We start from the raw sequence: 11,840 nt of genomic DNA, 5'->3' as shown, positions 1-11,840 counted from the left end.
GGGGAAGACAGAGAGGGGGAGAAAAAGGTAGACACCTGCAGACCTGCTTCACAGTTTGTGAGGTGGCTTAGGGTCTTGAGTTCTATCTCTAGCATCATATGTGCCAAAGTGATGCTCTGGCTCATTTTCTCACTCCCTCTCTTTCATAAATAAGTAAATCAATCAGTCTTGGGTAGGAGAGATAGCATAATGGTTATGCAAACAAACTCTCCTAGGTCCCAGGTTCAATCCCCTGTACCACTATAAACCAGAGTGAAGCACGGCTCTGGTAAAGACTAAATTAATAAATAATAATTGGGTGGGGTAGATAGCATAATGGATATTATGCAAAGTGGCTTTTGTGCCTGAGGCTCTGAAGTCCTGGGTTCAATCCCCTACACCACCATAAGCCAGAGATGATCAGTTTAATAATAACAAAATTAGGAGATCCGGACTGCCTCAGAGGCGGGTCTGGGTCTCAATCTCGACCAATGGCTCCAAGGGTGAAGGTTAAGGGGTGGAAGGTGTCTGCTCACAGGTAGTGCAGGAATCTTTAGTGCATGTGCTGGGCTACCTAGTCGTCATGGAGGCAGATTTGCCAGAAGAGAAGCTGGATGAGAAGGAGCAGCTTCTGAGACGGCATCATAAAGAGAAGAAGGAGCTGCAAGCCAAAATTCAGGGTATGAAGAATGCTGTTCCTAAGAACAATAAAAAGAGGGGAAAAAAAAACTCACGGAAGACGTTGCTAAGTTGGAAGCAGACGTGGAGGAAAAGCACAGAGAGGAACTGGAGCAACTGAAGCTGACATCTAAAGAGAGTACGATAGATTTTGTTGCTGTTAACATTTCAAATTTGGCTCTTGAGAATCATGCTCCTCGGATATCTAAGGCTCAGAAGAGACGGCGGGGGGCGGGGGGGGAGCTGCATTGGAAAAAGAACGAGAACGGGTGGCAGAAGTTGAAATTGAAAACTTGTCTGGAGCACGACATATAGAAAGTGAGAAATTTGCTCACATATTGGCAGCTAGACAATTGGAAATTAAACAGATTGAATCTCATGGTCACTGTATGTATAGAGCCATTGCAGATCAACTAAAAGAACATGAGGGCCCTCTGACTGTGGCTGCCTTAAGAAAATCAAACCGCTGAATATATACAAAGCCATGTGGATGACTTTCTGCCATTTTTAACAAACTCAAGTACTGGAGATGTGTATACCCTAGAGGAGTTTGGAAAGTACTGTGCTGATATTGTAAACACAGCTGCCTGGGGAGGTCAACTAGAGCTAAGAGCCCTGTCTCACATTTTACAAACACCTATAGAGATAATACAAGCAGAATCTCCTCCTATTGTAGTTGATGAAGAATATATATATATAAAAAAACATTAGTACTTGTATATATGAGATGCATATGGCCTCGGAGAACATTACAATTCTGTTACATGGTTGGTGAACACAGCTACTGAAAATTGCAGCTAGTTTTTAAAATGTTGGACAATTATGCTTTAATACAGTGTGCCAATCTGTTATGAATCTGTATATTCTTAACAAGTGCTGAACTGTTCTAAACATTATTGATGAACACAACTACCTTAACTCAATGTTATGGCTTAGCTTACTAATGGGTTTTAAAAAATGTCAAAGATAAACTTTGAACAGTGGGGGCCAGGTGGTAGCACACCTGGTTAAGAGCACACATTACAGTGTGCAAGGACCCGGGTTCAAGCCCCTGGTCTCCACCTGCAGGGAAAGCTTCATGAGTAGTGAAGCAGGGCTGCAGGTGTCTCTCTGTCTCTCTCTCCTTCTCTGTCTCCCCCTTCCCTCTCAATTTCTCTCTGTCTCTATTCAATAATAAATAAATAAATATATTTCAAAATGTAGTTATAAAAAAAACTTTGAAAAGTGTCCTAGTGGTAATTTAAAGGCACACTAACTTCATCACTCATACACAGATGAAGATGGTACCCTCTTTTCTAATATTTTAATTAAAGTAGAATCCTGGACATCATGTTCTGTGTTGAAATAAATTCCAAATGTCCTTCTTTTGGTATTTAGTAACCATTTCAATATAATTTTTTGAAGATAAAATAATAATAATAATAAAATTAATCTTAAAAATGATCTATTTTGGGGGCTGGGCAGTAGCACAGCAGGGTAAGTGCACATGGCGTGGAGTCTAAGGATGGGCATAAGGATCCTGGTTTGAGTCCCTGGCTCCCCACCTACAGGGGGTCACTTCACAAGCAGTGAAGCAGGTCTGCAAGTGTCTTTCTCTGCCCCATTTTCCCCTCCTCTCCCGATTTCTCTCTGTCTTATCCAATAACAACAACAGCAATAACAACAATACTAATAACAACAACAATAAACAAGGGCAACAAAAGGGGAAAAAACAGCCTCGAGAAGCAGTGGATTCCTAATGCAGGCACCAAACCCCAGCAGTAACCCTGGAGGCAAAAAAAAAAAAATTTGTTTTAGGGGCCAGGTGGTGGCATACCTGGTTGAGAGCACATATTACAATGCACAAGGACCCAGGTTCAAGCCCTTAGTCCCCACCTGCAGGGGGAAAACTTCACAACTGGTGAAGTAGGGCAAGTGTCTCTCTCCCTATTGCCATTTTCCCTCTCGATTTTTGGCTGTCTCTATCCAATATTATAATTTTTAAAATGATCCGTTTTAATATCCTTCATAAGGTGAGTGGGCTTTCCCTCCCTCCAGTACTCCCTCTCCAGTCATTGAAAGATAGTGAAAGGAACTTGCAGTCCATCTTAGAGACCAAAACCTGCCAATTTAGGCTGGGGAAGTAGCACATTTGCATAGTGGCTGTTTTGTCATGTCTGCAACCCAGGTAGGAATCTGGTTCCCACCACATTGGAGGGATGTGATCTCTCTGCCTCTATCTTTAAAATAATAATAATTACTAATGAACAAAATAAAAACTGATAATTTGAGAGTCAGGCGGTAGCGCAGCAGGCTAAGTGCAGGTAGAGAAGTGCAAGGACCAGAGTAAGGATCCCAGTTCAAGCCCCAGGCTCCCCACCTGAAGCAGGGGAGTCGCTTCACAAGTGGTGAAGCAGGTCTGCAGGTGTCTATCTTTCTCTCCTCTCTGTCTTCCCCTCCTCTCTCCATTTCTCTCTGGCCTATCCAACAATGACGACATCAATAACAACAATAATAACTACAACAGTTTTAAAAAAAAGGCAATGAAAGGGAATAAAAAAAAAACTGATAATTTACCACTGCTTTAGATCTCTGAAATCTCAGGTTAAGTTGCATTTCTTTTTTTTAATATATTATTTATTTATTAATGAGAAAGATAGGAGAAGAGAGAGAAAGAACCAGACATCATTCTGGTACATGTGCTGCCAGGGATTGGAACTCGGGACCTCATGCTTGAGAACCCAGTGCTTTATCCACTGTGCCACCATAAAAACTGACCAGACCACAAGTTATGTTTCTATTCTAGATCAAGTCCTACAACTGAAAGCTTCTTAAAAAAAAAAAAGAGGGGGTGGAAGCTAGACAGCATAATGATTATGCAAAGAGACTCTCGTGCCTGAGGCTTCAAAGTCCCAGGTTCAATCCCCTGCACCACCATAAACCAGAGCTGAGCAGTGGGCTGGTAATAAATAATTAAAAATATATATATATTTATTTTCCCTTTTGTTACCCTTGTTTTTAAATTGTTGTTGTAGTTGTTGCTGATGTCGTTGTTAAATAGGACAGAGAAAAATGTAGAGAAGAGGGGAAGACAGAGGGGGGAAGAGAAAGATAGACACCTGCAGACCTGCTTCACCACTAGCAAAGTGACTCCCCTACAGGTGGGGAGCCGGAAGCTGGATCTGATCCTTGTGCTGGTCCTTGAGCTTCGCACCATGTGCCTTAACCCACTGCAATATCGCCTGACTCCCTTTATTTTATTATTTTTTTTAACAAGTGAGAGCTTCAGCTCCAAGCTGGTTATTTATTGCTTTGTTAGTTTGTTTTTCCTCTAGGGATTCACTGGGATTTCATGTCTGCATTAGTTCACTCACTGCTCCTAGTGAACTGCACCCTCCCCCCCTTAGGTAAACAAACAAACAAAAAAGGAACAGAAGAAGCAACACCAAAGCACTTGTGAAACTCCCACTTTACATGGTGCCCCCATGAGTTAGATGGGGGCGTAAACCCAGGCCTCAGAGCATGATAAAGTGTGTGCTCTACTGGATCCCCCACAGGTCATTTTTCATTCAAAGAGACAGTGAAAGGAAAAGACACAATACCAGAGCTGCCCCCTGTGCCATGGCACCGATGTGGTTCTAGGATTTATACCTGTGGTGGTCTGGGAAGTGGCACAATGGATAAAGCACTAGATTCTCAAGCATGAGGTCCCAAGTTCAATCCCTGGTAGAACATGTGCCAGAGTGATATCTGGTTCTTTCTCTCTCTCCTTCTATCTTTGTCATAAATAAATAAAATCTTTAAAAGAATTAAATTAAAAAAAAAAAAAAAGGATTTGTACCTGTGTCTCAGGTATGGCATGGCATGTGTCCTGCCCAATGAGTTATTCATCTTGTTCCAAGAGGATTTTCTTTTATAAAGACTTATTTTGGCAAGAGAGAGGTGTGTGTGTGTGGGGGGAAGAGTGTCAGAGCACTGCTAAGGCACATGTAGTGCTAGGGATTGAACCCTGGGCCTCAAACATGCAAGTCCTGAAGTCTATCATTGAGTACTTGCCCAGTGAAAAATTTAATAGACCGAAGGTTGAATGCGAACAAAGAGAAGAATAAATATGGGATGAATTCACTCACAGAAGTTGAAAACTAAGAACAGAGGGGGAAACACAAAGCAGAACTTGGACTGGAGTTGATATATTGCACCAAAGTAAAGGACTCTGGGGTAGGAGGGAGGGTTCAGGGGAACATGATGGCAGAGGAAGACCTAGAGGGGGTTGAATTGTTATGTGGAAAACTGAGAAATGTTACATATGTACAAGCTACTGTATTTTGCTGTTGACTATAAACCACTAATCTCCCCAATAAAGAAAACATTTTAATATACAACACCATCATTATGAAATGATTTGTTGAAGCTTTCTTTTAGGTATTAACTTTCTCTAGTACAGTACTCTTTAATAAAGTTGACTGCTACACAATGCTTCTAGTGTAGTTATTGCTTAGTGTAGATTTCTCATTGTAAAATGAAGTAAATGCTTTTCACCATGTAAAATTGCTGTGATGATCAAGTGGATTCATTTATGTAATGTTCTTAGAACAATGCTTAACACACAGCTACCTCTCAATAATTATTGGCTATTGTTATTGCTATTCATGGGTGGGGGAGATAGCATAGGGGCTAGCAAACAGACTTTCATGCCTAAGGCTCTGAAGTCCCTGGTTCAATCCCCTGCATTACTGAAAGTCAGAACTGTGTAGGACTCTGGTAAAAGAAATATATATATCATTACTATTCATGCATCAAATATCTACCAAGCTTCTACTAGGACTGAGCAGTGGCACACCAGTAGAGCATACACATGTGCAAAGAACTGTGTTTAAGCCCTTGTCCCCACTGCAAGTGTGGGGGAAGCCTCACAAGTGGTAAAGCAGTGCGGCAGGAGCCAGTCTCTTCCTCTCTTATCTGTCCTTTCCTCTCAATTTATCTCTGTCATATATAAAAAAAGATTAGGGGAGTTGGGCGGTAGCTCAGCGGGTTAAGTGCACGTGGTACGAAGCACAAAGACCAGAGTAAGGATCTGGTTCGAGTCCCTGGCTCCCCACCTGCAGGGGAGTCGCTTCACAGGCGGTGAAGCAGGTCTGCAGGTGTTTATCTTTCTCTCCCCCCCTCTGTTTTCTCTTCCTCTCTCCATTTCTCTCTGGCCTAACAATGGCAATAATAACTACAACAATAAGAAAAAGGGCAATAAAAGGGAAAGTAAATAAATACAATTAAAAAAATTTTTTTAATTTAAGAAAAAAAATTAGGCTGGGGGTATAGCATAATGGTTATGCAAAGAGACTTTCATGCCTAGGCTCTCAAGTCCCAGGTTCAATCTCCCACACTGCCATAAGCCAGAGCTGAGCAGTGCTCTGGTAAAAGAATACAATAATAGGGGCCAGGTAGTGGCACACCTGGTTAAGCGCACACATTACAGTGCACAAGGACCCAGGTTCAAGCCGGACCCAGGTTCAAGCCCCTGGTCCCCACCTGCAGGGGGACAGCTTCACAAGTGGTGAAGTAGAGCTATAGGTGTCTCTCTCCCCTCTCAATTTCTCTCTGTATCTATCTAGTAATAAATAAATAAAATAAAAAAAAAAACAATAATTTTTTTTTAAAGAAAGGCGGGGGTAGATAGCATAATGTCTATGCAAAGAGACTTTCATGCCTGAGGTTCCAAAATCCCAGGTCCAGTGCCCTGCACCACCATAAGCAGAGCTGAGCAGTGTTCTGGTTAGGTATGGGCACATAGAAGTAAGCACAAGGACACCAGTTCGAACCCCCAGCTCTCCACCTACAAGAGAAGTCACTTCACAAGCAGTGAAGCAGGTCTTCCTTTCTTCCTTTCCCGTCCCCTCTCAATTTCTCTCTGTACTATCCAATGGGGGGAAGAAATGGCCACAGGAGCAGGGGATTTGTAGTGCAGGCACTTAGCCCCAGTGATAACACTGGAGGCAAAAAAACAAACACCTTACATGCCAGGCACTTTTCCAGGGACTATAGAAACAGCAGTGACTGAGTTGCCCACAAGAAACCTATCTGCTTTTACAAAAGCCTACAGAGCAGCCTAAAAGAAAATAGGAAGCATAGTGTTAAGAGGAAGTTGCCGTTTTTTTATAGGGTGGTCAGGGGAATCCTCTCTGATAAGGTAACATGAACAAACTTGAAGTGAGGAAAGAAGCTTCTTCTGGGGGAAGAATGTCCCAAGAGATTATTGAATAAAATCATCATCTACCAAAATAAAGTAGGTCTGCACTTGTGGTAGGACTGTGAAGAAGATATGCCCAACTAAGACAGGTCTCAGTTCCAGTGAAGTGTTACAGAAAGGAAATGTGGACCTTGTATTGTTCAATCTTGTGTTTTTCTTTTTTTAGGTAGAGACAAAGAAGCAGAAAGAGAGTGAAAGGGATCACATCACCAACGCTTCCTTCAGTGCAGTGGGGACTGGGCTTAAACTTGGGTGGGGCACATGGCTAAGCAGTACACTATCCAAGTGAGTTATTTCACCAGCCCTTCAGCAACCCCCCTTTTTTTTAAAGGAAAATTATGTATATGACAGAGAGAGAGGGAGACAGCAGCGCCAAGTCATCCTTCAGTGACTAGGGGTTCAAAGCTGGGTCATGCACATATCTACTGAACAACCATTATGCTGTCTCCCCTTAAGTGAAACCCTTCTACTTAGGCATTCCTTAGAGCATGTTCCTACAAAGCCAAATGAGGAACTTATCTTTCCTTCTAGGTCCTTATTCAGTCTCACATCTAACCTTATAAACAAATATTATTCACTCTTTTTGAGCCAGACAAAGAAACCCATGGTCCAGGAGGTGGTGCAGTGGATAAGGCTTTGGACTCTAAAGCATGAGGTCCCAAGTTCAATCGCCAGCAGCACATACTGTACCAGAGTGATGTCTGGTTCTTTCTCTCTCTCCTATCATTTCTCATGAATACATAAACTCTTAGAAAAAGAAACCCATGTTTCTGCACAGCAAAAGAAACCACTACCCAAACAAAAAGACCTCTCACAGAACAGGAGATCTTTACATGCCATACATCAGACAAGAGGTTAATAACCAACATATATAAAGAGCTTGCCCATCAGCAATAAGAAAACAAATGACCCCATCCCCAAATGGGGAGAGGATATGAAGAGAACATTCACAACAGAAGAAATCTAAAAGTCCAACAAACATGAGAAAATCCTCCAAGTCACTGTCAGAGAAACGCAAATAAAGACAATGAAGATACCACTTCACTCCTGTGAGAATGCCATACATCATAAAAAGCAGCAACAAATGCTGAATAGGTTGTGGAGACAAAGGAACCCTCCTGCATTGCTGGTGGGAATGTCAATTAGTCCATCCCCTGTAGAGAGCGGTCTGGAGAACTCTCAGGAGGCTAGAAGTGGACCCACCCTATGACCCTACAATTCCTCTCCTGGGAATATATCCTAAGGAACCAAACACACCCATCCAAAAAAGATTTGTGTATACCTATGTTCATAGCAGCACAATTTCTTTTTTTTAAATATTTTATTTATTCCCTTTTGTTGTTCTTGTTTTATTGTTGTAGTTATTATTGTTATTGATGTCGTTGTTGTTGGATGGGACTGAGAAATGGAGAGAAGAGGGGAAGACAGAGATGGGGAGAGAAAGATAAGACACCTGCAGACCTGCTTCACCGCTTATAAAGTGACTCCCCTGCAGGTGGGGAGCAAGGGGCTCGAACTGGGATCCTTAGACCAGTCCTTGCGCTTTGTGCCATGTGTGCTTAACCTGCTGCACTACCGCCCAACTCCCCACAGCACAATTTCTAATAGCCAAAACATGGAAGCAACCCACGTGTCCAACAAATGAGTGGCTGAGCTAGTTGTGGTCTATATACACAATGGAAAACTACTCAGCTATTAAAAATGGTGATTTCACCTTCTTTAATCCATCTTGGATGGGGCCTGAAGAAATCATGTTGGGTGGGGACAGCATAATGGCTATGCAGAGACTCTTATGCCTGAGGCTCCAAAGTCCCAGGTTTAATCCCCTGCACCTCCATAAGCCTGAGCTGAACACTGCTCTGGTTAAAAAAAAAAAAAAAATCACATTAAGTGAAATAAGTCAGAAAGAGAAGGATGAATATGGGATAATCTCATTCAAAGGCAGAAGCTGAAAAACAAGAACAAGAACAGAAGAGAAAACACAAAGCAGAACTTGGACTGGAGTTGGCGTATTGCACCAAAGTAAAAGACTGGGGTAGGATGGAAGGCTCAGGTCCTGGACACGATGGCTGTGGAGGACCTGGTGGGGGTTGAATTGTTATGTAAAAAACTGAGAAATGTTACGCATGTACAAACTACTGTCTTTTACTGCTGACTGTAAACCATTAATCTCCCAATAAATTAAAAAAAGAAACCCATGTATACTATATTCCAAGCCATAACTATCAGTAGAAAATTGAAAAAGAGATGCAGAAAGAGAACCAGGACACAATTTTAAAGTAGGGGGTAGTCTACTTTAGGCTGAGGGTCTTAAAAAACATAATGGAAACTTCCGGTAATTGTGAAATTAGAGAATCATACTGCACTTAAATAATAAATTAGCTAATATAGGGAACAGGCATGTCTCAACCTGGATCACAGTCTGAGTAAATAATTAGTAGGATTTAAAAGTCAGATTTCAGGCAGAGGGTAGATAGCATAATGGTTATGCAAACAGATTCTCATGACTGAGGCTCCAAAGTCCCAGGTTCAATCCCCTGCACCACCATAAACCTGAGCTGAGCAGTGCTCTGGTTAAAAAAAAAAAAAAAAAAAAAAAAGTCAGATTTCAGAATCTGTGTTTTTGGGGAAGTAACCTTTAGGTGCTTTACTTCAGGTAACTGGTGGAATTAGGGAGACTTTAGGTCTGTAGGTAATAAAGACTACAGTCTTTGAATGTATGCTGTATGCTGAGGTTTGGGTACTGGGAATATCTTTAAAAGGAATAATTAGGGGGAGTCGGGCTGTAGCTCAGCGGGTTAAGCGCAGGTGGCGCTAAGCTCAAGGACTGGCGTCAGGATCCCTGTTCGAGCCCCCGGCTCCCCACCTGCAGGCAGGTCCTTTCACAGGCGGTGAAGCAGGTCTGCAGGTGTCTGTCTTTCTCTCCTCCTCTCTGTCTTCCCCTCCTCTCTCCATTTCTCTCTGTCCTATCCAACAACAACGACAACAATAATAACTACAACAATAAAACAACAAGGGCAACAAAAGGGAATAAATAAATAAAATTAAAAAAAAAAAAAGGATTAGGGTGGACAGTAGACAGCATAATGGTTATGCAAAGAGACTCTCATGCCTGAGGCTCCAAAGTCCCAGGTTCAATCCCCTGCACCACCATGTGCCAGAGCTGAGCAGTGCTCTGGTTTAAAAAAAAAAAAAGAGTAGAGGGGTGGGCAGTGGAACACCCAGTTAAATGTACATGTCACCATGTGGGAGGAGCTGGGTTTCAGTACTTGTTCCTCACTTATAGGCAGGACACTTCACGAGTGAGTGGAGAAGCAGGTCTGCAGGTATCACTTTTTTTCTTCTTCCCCTCTCAATTTCCTTCTGTCCTATCCAATACTATTTAGAAAGAGGTTGGGGGATGGTGGTGGTAGACAGCATAATGGTTATGCAGAGACTCTCATTCTGAGACTCCAAAGTCCCAGGTTCAATCCCCTGTACCACCATAAACCAGAGCTGAGCAGTGCTCTGCTTAGAAAAAGAAAAAAAGAAAGGGGGACCAAGTGGTGCACAAGGACCGGGGTTCAAGTCCCCAGTCTCCACATGCAGGAGGAAAGCTTTGCAAATGGTGAAGCAGTGCTGCTGGTGTCTCTCTTTCCATCTCCCCCTTCCCCCTTCCCCTCTCGATTTCTGGCTTTATCTATCCAATAAATAAAGATAATTTAAAAATTTTTAAAAAATGAAGAAAATGGCCATCAGGAGCAGTGAATTCATAGTGCAGGCACCAAGCCTCAGCGATAATCTTGGGGAGGCAAAAAAAAAAAAAAGGAATGAATGACTATTGGGGCTGGGCAGTGGTGCAACCAGTAAAGCACATAATTTATCATGGTAAGAATCTGGGTTCAGGTCCCTACCTACAAGGGGCAAGTTTCATGAGTGGTGGAGCAGGCTGAAGATCTCTCTTCATTTCTGTCTCTATCACAATTTAAATGAATAAATAATAGAAATCTGTATAAATGGAAATAAAAGAGGAGGATGAAGAGGAAAAGAAAATGACTGTCTTTACAGTCCAGGAAGTGGGAGAGTGAATAAAGTATTTGACTCTCAGTCATGAGCTCTTGAGATCGATCTCTCACAGCACATGTACCAGAGTGCTCTGTTCTATCTCTCTCATAAATAAATAAAATTTCTTTATTGTCTTGAGTTAACAGTTTCTAATATGCCAAAAAGGTAATTACTAACACGGTTAAAATTAGGGAATCGGGAGTCGGGCAAGTAGCACAGTGGGTTAAGCACGCGTGGCGAAAAGCACAAGGACCAGCGTAAGGATCCTGGCTCCAGCCCCCGGCTCCCCACCTGCAGGGAGTCGCTTCATAAGCAGTAAAGCAGGTCTGCAAGAGTCTTTCTCTCCCTGTCTTCCCCTCCTCTCTCCATTTCTCTTCTGACCTATATAATAAAGACGACATCAATAACAACAATGATAATAACTACAACAACAAGGGCAACAAAAGGGAATAAATAAATATTTAAAAAGAATTAGGGAACCACAGAGCCTGGGTAGTGGTGCACCTGGTTGAGCGCAAGTTACAATACACAAGGACCCAGGTTTGAGTCCCTGGTCCCCACCTCAAGGGGAAGCTTTGCAGGTGGTGAAGCAGGTGTCTCTGTCTCTCTTCTTTTCTATTTTCCCCTTCCCTGTTGATCTCTGACTGTCCCTACCCAATAAAGATAATATATATATATATATATATATATATATATATATATATATATATATATATATATTTAAATTAGGGAGCAAAACCCTGTTCCCACAAGCAATGGCTGTAAGTGGGAGTATAAAATGAAATTTCTTTTTAATTCATTTATTAGATAGAGACAGTCAGAAATCAAGAGGGAAAGCAGTGATAGAGAGGAAGACAGAGAGACACCTGCAACACTGTTTCAACACTTGTGAAACTTTTGCCCTGCAGGTGGGGAC

General features: G+C 42.2%; 1 pseudogene; it reads left to right on the top strand.

The window, feature by feature from the left end:
• Positions 1 to 470: 470 nt before the first annotated feature.
• LOC103112960 (deubiquitinase OTUD6B-like) lies at positions 471 to 1,458 on the top strand (annotated as a pseudogene).
• Positions 1,459 to 11,840: the final 10,382 nt, after the last annotated feature.

The sequence above is a fragment of the Erinaceus europaeus genome, chromosome 13, assembly GCF_950295315.1.
Source record: "Erinaceus europaeus chromosome 13, mEriEur2.1, whole genome shotgun sequence".
In the NCBI taxonomy this organism is placed as follows: Eukaryota; Metazoa; Chordata; class Mammalia; order Eulipotyphla; family Erinaceidae; genus Erinaceus; species Erinaceus europaeus.
Note: the sequence above shows the minus strand (reverse complement) of the source record. Positions and strands in the feature narration are given on the sequence as shown.